Source organism: Camelus ferus, chromosome 7 (assembly GCF_009834535.1).
Source record: "Camelus ferus isolate YT-003-E chromosome 7, BCGSAC_Cfer_1.0, whole genome shotgun sequence".
Lineage (NCBI taxonomy): Eukaryota > Metazoa > Chordata > Mammalia > Artiodactyla > Camelidae > Camelus > Camelus ferus.
The window spans coordinates 24,531,141-24,545,245 of NC_045702.1; the positions used below are offsets into that span (position 1 = coordinate 24,531,141).

Below are 14,105 nucleotides of genomic sequence, written 5' to 3' on the forward strand. Positions count from 1 at the left end.
CCAAGCTTCACAGTCTCGGTGACCTTGAGCCCCATTCCTATTCACTCTGACCCCCTGACTTGGCCCCCAAAGCCAACCAGAACTTACATTACTCATATTTTTCTAATTTTCTGTATATCATGATGTTTCGACATCTGATTGAGGAGAGACTGCCCTTCTCAGGACTAGCTAATTCTTAAGAGACAGCAAAGGGCTTGCTCTTTGATACACAAACCAACCAGTGCAGAGCCTACCTCCTCTTGCCTGTACACCCAGGGGGGCAACATTCTGCCTTCATCATTCCAGGGCCAGGTACAGGCCACTAGAAAGCATCCCTATAGCCCCAAGTCTGCCGAAACTATTCAAACTAGCCAATCCTAAACTATTTACCCTGCCCTGCCTTGTGTTTCCCAGGAAAACCCCAATAAAGGCCATGGCCTACACACTCCCCAACCCACACCTATTCCTGCTTCTGCTTCTGCTTCCTGACTGACACCTGGTGTTCCTCATGTGTCTATGTGTGGCGAGCCATGCCTCTTGTTTCTAGAGAAACTGTAACATTTAATTTTTTTCCCCATTGGTATTGACCTTTCCATGTCGCCATTCCTAAGTTAAGACCTAGACACAGAACAAACATTTCCCTACCACTCCTAGACCCATTTCGAACTTTTTCTGACTCCACTGCCCCACCACTTGACGTTCGGCCCCATTATCCCTCTACCTGCCCCCTCACCCTGACGCTTGGCCTTAGAGCTCTGCTTTCTTCCGCTTTCCCCAGACGGCCCCTTCCTCATCCAGCGCCTGCTCGGATGCCTTTTCAGTCTGAGAAAAAACACACGGCCTCCGTTGGGCATCCCTGTCGTCTAAACTGCAGTATCACTGCTGCGAAAAACACTTCCAGCCCGGACCCATCCACCTGTGCTCATCACTTCGACTTTGTTGAGCTAACAGGGTTTGTTCTGTTACCCCAAAAGGGGAAGGGAAAAGAGTCCGGTTCATGTCTTACCTGAAAGACGAGAATTCAGATGGGAGACGGAAGTGCTGTGTAGCTAAAGATTTCAAAGGTTTTTTTAAGCAAAGAGAAAGTCCAGCTCCAAGGACAGGAGGCAGGCTGATCTGAGGATGGCTAGCAATGGTCTTTGCCCCTACTCTCATACCCTCGCCGAAAGGCGCTCTCAAGATTGATTGGCGGCTCTTGCCGGAGGAGCGCTTAGTCATGCTCCTCCCCTTTTGCGCATGTCCTTACCCATGATGCACACAGAAAAACCCATGGGGCGGGGCTAAACCACAGTGCTAATTATATTACAATGAGCATTGGACCGTTTCCGGTTAGGTCCTTCTCGCTACCACACAGTTGCGGCCATCGGTTTCTAACTGGTTTCTTGCTGTCACTCATTTAGAGGAAGTGAAGCCCCTTTACGCTGAAGGCGGGCCGTTCATCTTCCGGTCCATCCGCCCTCCCCTCCACCTCATCTGCCCTGTGCCCCCACTTACCTAACTACGGAACAGTTCCACTTCCAGCCCCGTTCCTGTGTCTGCCGGCTCTGGCTCCCTCGGCCTCTCTCTTTCTCTGTGACCTTAAGTAAGTCAGATGGATATTTCACCTCCTGCCTGGAGACAGAGGAGCCACGTCCCACCTCACAGGGGATTTCCGAGGGCTCATTAAAAGTTCCTGAAGTGTCTTGAGAACCAGCCTGGTCTCGGGCAGAGCAAGCAGCTTTGACGGCGGGGCTGCGCGTGGTCCTTGTAAACACGGCAGCTCATTACAAGCTCTTATGACAAGGCTTCAGAAACAACTTTCTCAAGGTAAGAACGGACTGACTGGAATGAAACGGGTGGTCAGGCATCACTTCAAATGCAACCAGCATGCAAGTCGCCTTAGCGCTGCGCTGCTTCCTGTGACCAGGGTACTTCCAATATAGAGAGAGCATTTTCTTTATTCTCACTTCCACCTTTAGAGACTTTCATGCAGGAGACCCAATGGTTTAACACCTGCCACGGTGCATATGAGTATATTTATTTTTTATGGTAAAGAAAGCAATTTATGAGAGAGGTTTCTCTAATATTATTAAAGTTCCTCTTATGTATTTGGCCGAAAGAAATCACTCACTAATTTATGGCTGTAAATGTGCCATTGAAGTGACAGCAAATCTAGCTCAAAATATATTGTATCGTAAAAATGTGGGTAAGAGATGCTAAGAAAAGCAGATGAGGGACTGGAATGTCCCTCAGTATGACATTCTAGGCAATTATCTTAAGCAGGAGGAGGAAAGATTATATCTGCTTTGGCAGGGAGCACGAGACTGTTTTTGAATTAGGATATGAAAGGAGTCCAGGGAGTTTACAGGGTCGTGATGACAGCACCTTTAGCCCAAATCTTCTTGAGAGTGGCTGAGTGAGCAGGAGGGTTAAGTCCAGAGTTTAATCTTCCTCTATTCCTTTTTACTCTTTCCTACTTTACTTCACAGAATCAACCTGAATAAATTAGAATGGCCGAAATTAACTGCCATGGTCTGAATGTCTGTGTCCCTCTTAAATTCATATACTGAAATCCTGATTCCCTCAGAGGATGGCATTGGGAGGTGGGGCCTCTGGGGGTGTTTAGATCTTGAGAGTGGAGCCCTTGTGAATGGAATTAGTGTTCTTATCAAAGAGGCTCCAGAGGGCTCCCAGGCTCCCTACACCAGGTGAGGAGAAGGGGCCAGCCAGGATCCTGAAGAAGACTCTCATCAAGACACAGCCGGGCTGGTGCCTTGATCTTGGACTTCTAAGCCTCCAGGACTGTGAGCAATTTCTGTTCTTTATAAGTGACCCAGTCTGCGGTATTTTGTTATAGCAGCCCAAATACAGTAACATCTACTAAGATACTTTCCTCCTATAACCTTGAGCTAGATAAATAAGATAATTTGACAGGGAAAGAGAAGAAGGAGGAAATTTGGAAATGTAAACAGTTGATTTGAGCTAGATCCAGCTGGATTATTTTCCTCAAGCAGAACAGGCTCCTCTATTGATGGCAGACAAAGTGCCTCAGAAGGAATGAAAAGAAAGCCAGCATGTGTTTGTATAGACCCGGAGAAGCACCTTGTCTCCACTCCACAAGAACTTGAAAAAAAAAAATCTGTTTTTTATTTGGTGATTTTTTTTTTCTTTTTGCATTCCTTTTTCTTTCTCTCTTTCTCTGCCCTCCCATGCTCAGTTTTCTAAACATGCGAGTGAGACCCAGGGCAGTCACAGATTTGGCTGACACGATTTCATGTCACTCAGAGATAACAGGGACACTCATTTCTAGTATATTCCAGGAGAAAGGACTTTGCTCAGGCCTGATGATAGCTGACTAATGCACCGAATCTCATGTCCCAGACAGTGCAGCCTGGGGCCCTCACTGAAGCACAGTGCCCTCAGATCCGGGCCAAGTGGGGTAAGTGTCACTTGCACATAGACTGAGGTGCGTGCAGTCAGGAGGATGATTTGAGAAGCAGCCTCCCGGACAGATGTCAGTTTAATGTGAGTGGGCCACCAAAGAGGGGGCCGGCCAGACAGGGTGAATTCAGGTGTGGAGCTCATTGAATGCAAGTGAAGAAGACCAGTCACCAGAGGAAATTTAGAACAGAGTAGAGGGTAGAGCCTGATTTAAGTGCTGGCTCCATGGCTGCTCTCCAAGAAACGCTGGCTGTGTCTCTTAGTCTACTTCATCTCCGTGTCCTCATCATGGACATAAACCACAGCCCCTCCCTTAGGTGTTCTGAGGGAAAACATGACAAGACATGAACAAGGCAGTGTCATACTTAGCACAGAGCAGAGGCTCATTGCTAGAATTATTATTATTATCATTGTTATTGCTGTCTGCCCTAAACCAAGGGAGGGTGGCTGTATCTACTTTTATAGGGTGTTCAGGTACTGGGCATGGTAAATAGGGATTAAAGAAATCCTGTTTGGACAAACAAAATATCCCAGCCCAAGTTGAGCCCCCAACTGCCTTCGTCATACTGAAAATGAGAAAACTGAGGCAAAAAGAGATGAAGTGACTTGTCCAGGGTCACACAGAAAAGCAGAGTTAAGATTCAAGCCGAGGTCGTTTGCACTGCCTTCGCAGCTGCATACTTCCTACAGGAGTCTCACATTGCCTGGGTTGGGGCATCTCCCATTTCAGTTTGTGTCTGGAATGTCCTTCCTCCTCTTCTCAATTCAATAAGCTACTACTCAGCCTTCCAGTTACAGCACCAATGGGTCCTTGGGAGGCCTTTTCTAAGGCCACCAGGAAAGTGGATCTCTCCCACCATTGGGCTCGCATCCATCTTTGTCATCACATTAGGTTTTGGCTTTGGTTGAAGCTACTGCCCACTCGTTTACATCTTGGGAGGGCATCAGAGGGAGGTCTGTGACTCAGGCGTGTGGATATGTGTGTGCACGCGTACACACAGGGACAGGTATGCACACACACGTACACGGATATAATTTTTATACGATTTTGCCAGATTATCTTGGAACACACTATTTTTATGTCTAGTGTGGCTGCTTCTGCAGACACGTACTGTATATTCACCCGTGTTGTCATATGTTGGAACAGCTTTCCACTGGTAGGAATTTTTAAATATGTGCCCCACCATTATGATGGTGAGCATCTGTCTTTGTTTACTCCAAGACTGGCTAAAGTTAGAAAATGTCAAAGATAAAGAAGAAATAGCGAATATCCTTTGGCTTTGCTCTCCATGGTGTGTGAGAGGACAGCAGAACCCCAGTGCTTTTTGCATAACAACATTCTTGCTGATGGAAGGAGCCTGAAGCCCAAAATGCTAAAGTACCACCTCATACTTTCTGTTCCAAAAATATATTAGTGTAGATCTTTTTCAACAAAAAAGGCTGGAGTTGAAAAGGCAAGGCTTGACTAAAAGCTGGTCTGTCCTGATGCCACAGCTTCATCTTAAAATAGCCACAAGATAACTGGGAAAGGCTGTATGCTCCAGAATCACAAGTTCCTGTGTGACTGGGAGCAGAGGAGGTGGGTTAAAGCAGTGCCTCTGAAAAATGAAATCATTCCGTGATGGTTGACTTTTCAAAAATAATATTTTGAGTCACGTGTGATAGAGGAATTAGAAACTTCTCTATGCAGCCAGCTGATGTCTTCAAAAATGAATTCCTATTTAGCAAGTTCTTTTTGAAATCTCAAATCCGTCAACCTCTTTGAAAGGCTGGAAAGTTTCTTCTGCAAATAAAACTCACTGGGCACTTTGTGAACAGACAGAACACCTGTGGTGCTTAGTAACACATCTTAGAGGATGTATTTTTATGCAGTAAGCTCTGCAACCCATTGCTTTGGATACTTCTGCTTAGCTACTAGCAAGTTAACTTTGTTAATGCCAGGGCCTTGAATCATTGCCTTTTCAAAATGTTTTCTCATGAGATGAAAGCAGAATATGAACTTCTTCTCTTTTACAAATCTGTGATACAGAAATATGCAGACAACTTGAAATTCCGCATGACTCTTTAAAATACTTCTGCTCAGACAACCAGAAAGTTGCAACGTGGGTTCTTAATCCTCCCTTTGCTGACATCAGCAGCATCCCCTGGCTGAACATGAAAACTCAGTGCTGTAAAGCCAACAGAAATGAAAGGACATAAATCCAGTTCAGGTAGTCTTGGAATATCTTGGTGTTCCCTGATCACAGGCCCTTCGTGTCGTCTGGGAACATGAACTTATTGTGTTTGCTTCACTGTGCTGTTATGAGCCCCGCTCTCTAGTATGTGTTACCGTCAAAGCAGAGTCTGTCGGAAAGTGTGCGTGCTGCCACACCAAAGACCACGCAGTAATTTTAGCTTCTCATTCAAACCAAGGGAGAGGTGCTTTTTCATTGAAATTTATTTTTTTTAGCAAGACTAAAGTTTATTTTTTTAATTTTATTAGCACACTTTGGAGTTCTTTCTTTCCTTCCTATTTTTTTTAAGACAATTGCCTGAAATTCATTTTGCATTGCAAAAAAAAAATGATGGGAAAGGCATAATTCCTTATAAAAAGTATTTTGATCCAATGCAATGAAGTAAGTTACACAAATAATTTTGCTTACACTCTTATGTAAATATCTCCGGGAAAAGAAGCTCTAGCTTTCACCAGATTCCCAAAGCCTCTATGATGCCAAAAGGGGTATGAAAAATAGAATAAAATTATTAATATCTTGAGGTCAGGGCTATTTTTCCAACCTGGCTTTTCCCTGCAGAACCTGGGGAAGCGACTGTCCTTAAGACCCAGTGATGTTAGTCAACAGTTTTCCCATTTCCTAAGTGATATTGACCACAAGAGACAGACTTGGCTGAGTGAACAGGTTTACATATGGGTTTCAACTTTAAAACTGAGTACGAATCTTTATTTCTTATCAAGAGAAGGAGAAAAGTTTCTTTATTAAGTATCTTATTAATTAGAGAAAGCTGACTGGGAGGATGTAAAAAGAAAATGTATTTCCTTTGGTTGATACCAGAAAGCGGTTGGGTAGAGTATGTTTCTTTATTTGTGCTGCACTTTTGTATTAGATTCATCAAAGTCAAAATCTTTAGCCATTAAAGTGAACATCATTAGGGTACTGACATTGTTATGGGCTGAATTATGTCCTTTCAAAATCCATATGTTGAAGTCCCACTCCCAGACTTAACAGTGTGATCTTGTCTGGAGACAGGATCTTTACAGAGGTACTTAAGTTAAAACGAGGCCATTAGAATGGGCCCTAATCCAATATGACTGGTGTCCTTATGAGAAGAGGAAATTTGGACACAGAGAGGGACAGAAGGTAGACACAGGCAGAAGAGAGCCATCTACGAGCCAAAGAGAGAGGTGTGGAACAGATCACTCCTTTCCTGCCCTCAGAAGAAATCAGCCCTGCTAACACCTTGATCTTGGACTTCTAGCCTTCAGAACTGTAAGAAAAGAAATTTCTGTTGGTTAAGCCACCCAGTCTGAGATACTTTGTTAAGGCAGCCTCAGCAAACTAATACAGATATATAGAATAAATTCCAGGGGACCCCAGGCAAAGACAGAGAATCCAGGCTCGGGGACCCTGGAGGAACACTAGTCTGGGGCACAGAAGTAGATGTAAGTATTAGTCCCTAAGGCCCCTGCCTAGAGGAGGGAGAAATCTCCTAGGACCTAACCTTAGATGAGCATCTCTGAGGTTCCGAGTTTAAAATACCTTCCATATATATTAAATCTGCTAGATAATGTGATGCCTCTGGTGTAGGAATCAAGATTTGTGTGTCTGTTTCTTTCTTTCTTTCTTTTTTTTTTTATTCACGCAGAGAAGTGTAAAATGTAAAATCTCAATATTAAAGAAAGGGGAGGGCCAGTCAGGGCAGACTGAAAAGGATGTCCTTGCCTTCCCGGACTTGGCCAACCTGCTTCTTCCCAGTCTCTTGCACTGGGCATTTTCAGTTGCTTTGCTCTACCCTCATCCCACCACAGAGGGACGTCGGTGTTCCCTGGCCTTTGTCCCTTTACACACCCTCCCCCAAGAGAGGTTTCACCCACTCTGGTGGTTTCAAATACCTAACTGGGCTTCGACTTCTGTGGTCCTTCAGACTGGAGCTTACATCCTGGCTCTGCCCTTTGTTTCCCAGCGGGGTGCTTTGGGAAAGTTGCTCAGCTCCCCAAAGGTCTGAGTTTCTTCAGATGATAACAGTTTTAGCATCACAGAGTGTTGTGGAGATTCAGTGAGAAATTGCCCATATGCTCTTAGCACAGGCTGGACCCATAGCAAGTATCCCAAAATGAGAGCTAAAATAAAAGTAACAGCACCATACAAAAAAGTACATGGCCTTTACTGTATACTGAGTACTGCTCTAAAAGCTCCATATACATCAGCTCATTTAATTCTCACAACAGATGAGGAAACTGAGGCACAAGGATGTTAGGTAACTTGCCCAAGCTCACAAGTAGATGGTGGACATAGAACTCAAGCTCAGTTAGTCTGGCTCAGAGACCATCTTCTCAAACTGGGTTTGACTATTACTGTTACTCATTGTTAATGATACTGCCCTACTCTCTCCCATGAGAATCAGCCTTAAAAAAACAAATAAACAAACAAAAAAACCTCTCTGGGTACCCCACAGGCACCTCAGACACAACATACTCAAAAGAGTCCCCAAAGCCAGCTCTCCACCTGAGCCCCTTCCACTGCCCCAGGGAGACACCTGGCTTCACATTAGGTTCTTCCTTCCCCTTGAACCTCCCACCTCCAAGCAATCAATGATTGATTTCTATTTCTATCCTCTTCTCTCCAACCCTAATTCTTCCCGCATTCAACACTTCATCATCTCTGCTCTAGGTAACAGTGACAACCTTCTGTTTTTCCTGCCTCCAGTTTCCAACACCCAGTTTTTCCTCAATTCATCTTCTCTACAGATTTAGAATACCAGTCTGACCATTTCAATCCTGCCTGAAAAGGATGACTTATGTGTTCACTAGCATAGCCCAGAGGACCCCTCATATCTGACTCCTGTCTTCCTTTCCAGCCTCAACTCCCACCTCTCGCCAAGTTCCACTTCCCCGGCATATCACCATTCACCAGACTCTCTCTCTCTCTCACACACACACACACACACACACATCATGCTGTTTTACAACTAGTATAGTAAAGTCTACATTTAAAAGAATTATTTAGCTTATCTACTAAGAATACATACAACAATCACTCGCAGGGAAGATATGATCACTCACTTTCCCACCCACCGTTTTCCTCACCGCTAAAATACCCACAAAATTAAATTTGTTACTTGCAGGGGGAAAAAAATAAAAGTCACTTTTAAGTCAGTTTTGTAAGTAAGTCAAAAATTTTAAAGTCATCTTTCGAAAACCTCGAGCTTACAAAGTGATCACAAACCAGCCATGTTATTTGTATATTCTGTTTTTATCATCTTAATCCAGTTTTTATCTGAAGGAAAAGCTGACTGATTTTCTTCTGGTGACATAGAGGGCTAGCATGTGACTAGTTATTTCTGTTTGCCGAAACCAAAAGGCTTCAAGGACACAGAGACATTATTGTTGAAGCAGCCCTGGGGAATGACACTGTTACCCTACTGCCACCTGCTGCTGTGACTCTGAAGTTCTCCCTTGTGTTGTGACTGAGGTCCGGGATGTGTCAAGATGATGCAAGCTTCTAGGAGCCTACCTAAGCTTGCTTGCTTTCTTTGAATGTCAGTTTCTCCTTTGATCCATATATGCCATACTTTGAAAGTATATATAAAAAATTAAGTACCCCTTGATCACCTGTGCCCTTCAGAAAAGTCAGAAAAGTCTCTGTAGTTAGCAGACGCCCCTGGTCAGATGCTGTTGTGGAGTGAAAAGAAGAAATTGGAAGTAGTTCTAAGTTCTATGGGCCGTGATGTTATTTCATCTTGTAACTTCATGGGAGGGCAGTATTGTGTAAGGTGGAATGCACGCTTAGAGTCAAAGTCACCCAGGGCTTCATTCCAGCCCTAGCCATGGGACCTATTCTAAGGCTTGGTTTTCTCATCTGGAAGAAAAAAAAATTAAATAGAGGTATGTAAAGCACATAATTAGGTGTTGAATAATAATAATAATTGGAGGCTCTTCTTATTCATGAAGGATTGTGAAGTAGTGACTGACAATTCCAGCCAGGCTAGTTCCTAGCATCCATGGGGACCAGATAGCACCAAAATTAGTAGTCACTGAAGTCAGCTCTCAACATTCAAGGATTAAAGGTTTCTATAAGATACACAAAGTATATTTATTTTTGGCTGCACAATTTTTGAAAACTTTGGTATCTACATATTATAGTCATAAATTTTTCCCTACTTTTATAAAATGGTTAACTTAGAAATTTCTTCTAACACTGATCTTTAATTAAAACCTATTAGAGAACAGTAAAATCATTCAGAATGACTTATTCCTTAAAAATTATATAATTGTATTTTAACCCAAGCCCATACTTGTCCCTACAGCTGTAATTTAGGGTTAGCAAGTTGGTGTGGGGGAAGTAATATATTTTAATAAAAACTACATGTGCTACGTGCTAAAGTTTGTTATTAAACATGTACTGTAATGAAATGATTGGAAACCAAATAAGTAAGTGAAGGTATATTAACAAAATGTGTTGAAATTTTTTATGGAGTCTTAACTACAAACGTGGCATATTAGACATAAGACTGAGACTCCTGATAGTATTAATTCTTTTCTGATAATATTCATTCATCCGTGTGATAGCACATTGTACCAGAGTTAGGTAATTTGTGGTTTTCAGTCAAATTAACCATACTTACCCCTTTTAAGTAAAGATCAATTATAAATACATTTTACTTGTCCTATTCATCAAACTAAACATATTAAAACCCGTTTCAGATTTCAAAGTTAAACTCTTAGTCATTTGTCAGACAGAACGCTCTGGAGAGTATATAAATGTTTCAGATAAATGATAATCACTATCGGTCAAGTACCCACCATTTTTGTGACAAGCACTATGCTGGCTGACCTCTGTTTATTTTCTGTAATCTTCTCAACAGTTGGCCTTCCACATTCAGGGAAGAAACTCAGAGAATGAAAATTACTAGCCCAGGGTCAACAACTTGCAGGTAGCCAAGCTGAGATGGATTTGTTCTTTACCTGTACCCTACTACCGAGGATTAAGTGTCCCATTAAAAACTACTAGAAGTTTATTTAAAAGAGATCTCTTGTAAAGTAATTATTTGCCAAAAGTTTAGGAGACTCTGTGGTGGCATGGAAGCAATGAGACTCGGTGGTTAGGTGCATTTGTAGCTCCTGGTGTACTTTAAAAATATAATAATGATAATCAAAACTGAATGTCACGTAAGAAATAATAGGCAGAAGAATTAGAATGTTCTTTTTAAACCTGGCCTTCCATTGTATAATTTGTTGACATCTGAAAAGGTATTATCTTAATTTTCAGAAATGGCAACAATCTCCTAAAAATAGAATTTGAACATACAGGAGAAACAATACAAGGTTTACTTAAAAAAAAAAAAAAAAAAGTCTTGGCAAAAAAAAAAAAAAGGAATGCCCTTAATAAACTATGAAAAATATCACCTTTATTATGTAAGAACCAAGTTCTTAAAATGAAATGCCATTTTCACCTAGGGATGAACACTAATTACAGAATTTGATAATGCTCAGTGTTGGTAAGGAAAATTGGCCCTCTCATTCACTATTGGTGAGATCCTTAATAGGAACAAACTTTTAAAAGAATATTTTGCAATATCTCTGAAAATTGAACTGTATATACCCTTTGCATTAGCAATTCCATTTCATCCTGGCCAAAGCAGGCCAAGATATGTATATACACAGGTGCTAATTACAACATTTTTGATAGAGGGGGGAAAAATCTCCAGAAAATGAAATGTCAATTAATTAAGAACTTCCAGAAAAAATGTCATATAATGGTATAGTGGAGTGCAATGTAGTCACTACAAAATGCCCTGATGTGGACAAATACCCAAAATATGTTGTCATGTAGGAAGAGCACATTATAGACAGCCCTATTTGTGTTAAATATTCTATTAATTAATTTTTTTAAAGAATTGATTGTTTAATGTGACTGATTTTTTTTTTTTTTAATGGAGGTACTGTTGCCGAAAGATTGGCCCCCATCTCTGATGAGCCAAATAACCCAGAGACTAGGTCTTGGAGTTTAGAAGAAAAGAGGCAATTTTATTGCTTTGCCGGGCAAAGGGGACTCACAAAACTGTAAACCCACCTTGGACATGGGTTGGGGTGGTTATATAGCCAGAGCTCAAACAATAAAGCATTGATAAGAAGCAACAGAATCATTTTCTCACCAGAAGACTTAGAATGGTGACATGATGCCTCCAGACAACCAATTCTATAGATCCCAGAGGTCAGATCTCTTTATCTCGTGAGCACTCAAGCTGTGGTCTTCTTGGTAATTCAGGCTATTTTGTAAGGTTACAGTCTTGTGAACTTCTCCTTGGAGAAGGACTCAGATACCAAGCTTGATTATTACTTTCAATTACTGGAATAAAGTAGAATCAGTAAGATCAATAGCTTTAGTTTTAACAATACGCCAGGAACTGTGAGTAGCAAACAGTCACTCAGGTCAGTTGACCCTTTTAAGGGCAAGCATAAGAATAAGCAATCTGTTAGCCTAAGTGCAGCCATTTTATTAATCCTCCTTCAGTACTAGGGACTGAACCTAGGACCTCATGCATGCTAGGCATGTCCTCTACCACTGAGCTACACCCTCCCCTCTAAGAGCTTAGTGACTTTTTACCCATAACCTACAAGTACCTAGCCGTCTGCGGATTTGGCACATTCCAACAGTGCCAGCACTTTGTGGCTTCATCATTTTTTCTTCTTAGAGGAAGTCTGAGGCAAAGGGAGAAGGAGGAGGCAGTGACATCTGTCAGGTCAGCCCAGGTAGGGCATTCAAGTACAAACGCTCTTGGCTTTTTAAGAGGGAATTGAAGGCAAATTGTGTCTGTATTGAATGTTCTTTTCAATCCTGTGCAAATTAGCATCCTCAATGGAGTTAGAGAAAGCAAAGAATTCTAGTTCTCTTTTGCTTATCTTTTCTCTCCCAGCATTCTCCCCCACCTCCTTCCTTCCCCCGCTCTCTGATTGCCAGCAGAGGAGAAACGAGAAATATCCATGTTCTCAATTTTATTGATGGGTTTTGTTGATGGGTTTTCACGTACAAATTCTTAGCCACTCCTTATCAATTGTGTCATCAAAATGTCAGTACCTTGAGCAGAATGATTGTGTTGAAACCATCCTGGCAGCTTTGCATGTGAAACAGATAATGTGAGTCTTAGTATTCTGAACTGGGGCCGCTGGTAGGCAAGCTGCAGAGTCCTGCAATGGCAGTCCTAGACCCAGGGTCGAGACTGCACTGTTTGTCAGGTTCAAAGGAAACTGCCATTCACTAGATACTGTAATTCAAAAAGGTTTTTCCAAAAATGACTTTTCAATGAGAGATGCTCCTTTCAGAGTTAGTCTAAAAGCACACTTTTTTTTTAATTGAAGTGTAGTGGATTTACAATGTTGTATTAATTTCTGGTGTACAGCATAGTGATTCAGTTATACATACATACATACATATAAATATATTCTTTTTCATATTCTTTTTCACTATAGGCTATAGCTATTGAAAATAGCTCCCTGTGCTATACAGTGGGACCTTGTTGTTTATCTATTCTATATATAGTAATTAGTATCTGCAAATCCTGAACTCCCAACTTGTCCCTCCACCTCTCCCCTTCCCACTCAGGCCTCGGTAATCACAAATTTGTTCTCTATGTCTGTAAGTCTGTTTTTGTTTTGTAAATAAGTTCATTTGTCTCTCTATTTTTTAGATTCCACATATAAGTGATATCATATGGTATTTTTCTTTCTCTGGCTTACTTCACTTAGTATGACCATCTCTAGGTCCATCTATGTTGCTACAAATGGCATATTTTATTCTTTTTTATGGCTGAGTAGTGTTCCAGTGCATATATATGTATCTGTCTCACAGCCTCTTTATCTAATCATCTGTCAATGGACATTTAGGTTACTTCCATGTCTTGGCTATTGTACATAGTAAAAGCACACTTTAAAATGGACATATTGTTCATTTTAGCTAATATGTAGACTTATAAACTTATTATAGAAGAACAAAATATTAGCAAAGAGAAAAGCATTTCTCCTTTCCTGTTTGTTCTGTGAGTCTTAATTTATAAAGGTTACTGAGCAGCTACACAGAGGACCACATGAGGAACACCAGGTTTGGGCAAGACCCAGAAGCAGGAGAAGGGAAGAACCCATGCCAGCCAGCATCTTCCTTGTAAAGTCCACTTTTCTTTGTATGCTTTACGAAAGCCTTCATCATTTGGCCATCATTCACTGTATACCACTCGAATAACCACACTCGGTGTTTTGTTCTACTGAAGGCCCTTGTGTCTTGTGTTTCCACATGACCTAACTGCTATTCAGCCTTCAAGGCAACGGACACATCATCTCTTTCATGACATCTTTGAAACCCTTCTCTGACATGCTCAGGTTCTCGTTTATACAGCGGAGCATGCTGAACTTATATCACAGCCCTTCTCACACCCTAGTCAATGTCTGTCTTTCTCCAAATATACAACAAACTCACTGATGGTAAGAAGTACGCTAT

At 41.7% G+C, this 14,105-nt stretch overlaps 1 long non-coding RNA gene across 1 annotated transcript in view; it reads left to right on the forward strand.

Moving 5' to 3' along the window:
* Nucleotides 1–1,245: 1,245 nt before the first annotated feature.
* The window catches only part of LOC116664860, a 33,702-nt gene continuing 20,842 nt past the window's right edge, over nucleotides 1,246–14,105 (forward strand). Inside the window, exon 1 of the long non-coding RNA XR_004321352.1 lies at nucleotides 1,246–1,785. This is a non-coding gene — a long non-coding RNA (uncharacterized LOC116664860). The remainder of the gene's footprint in view (nucleotides 1,786–14,105) is intronic.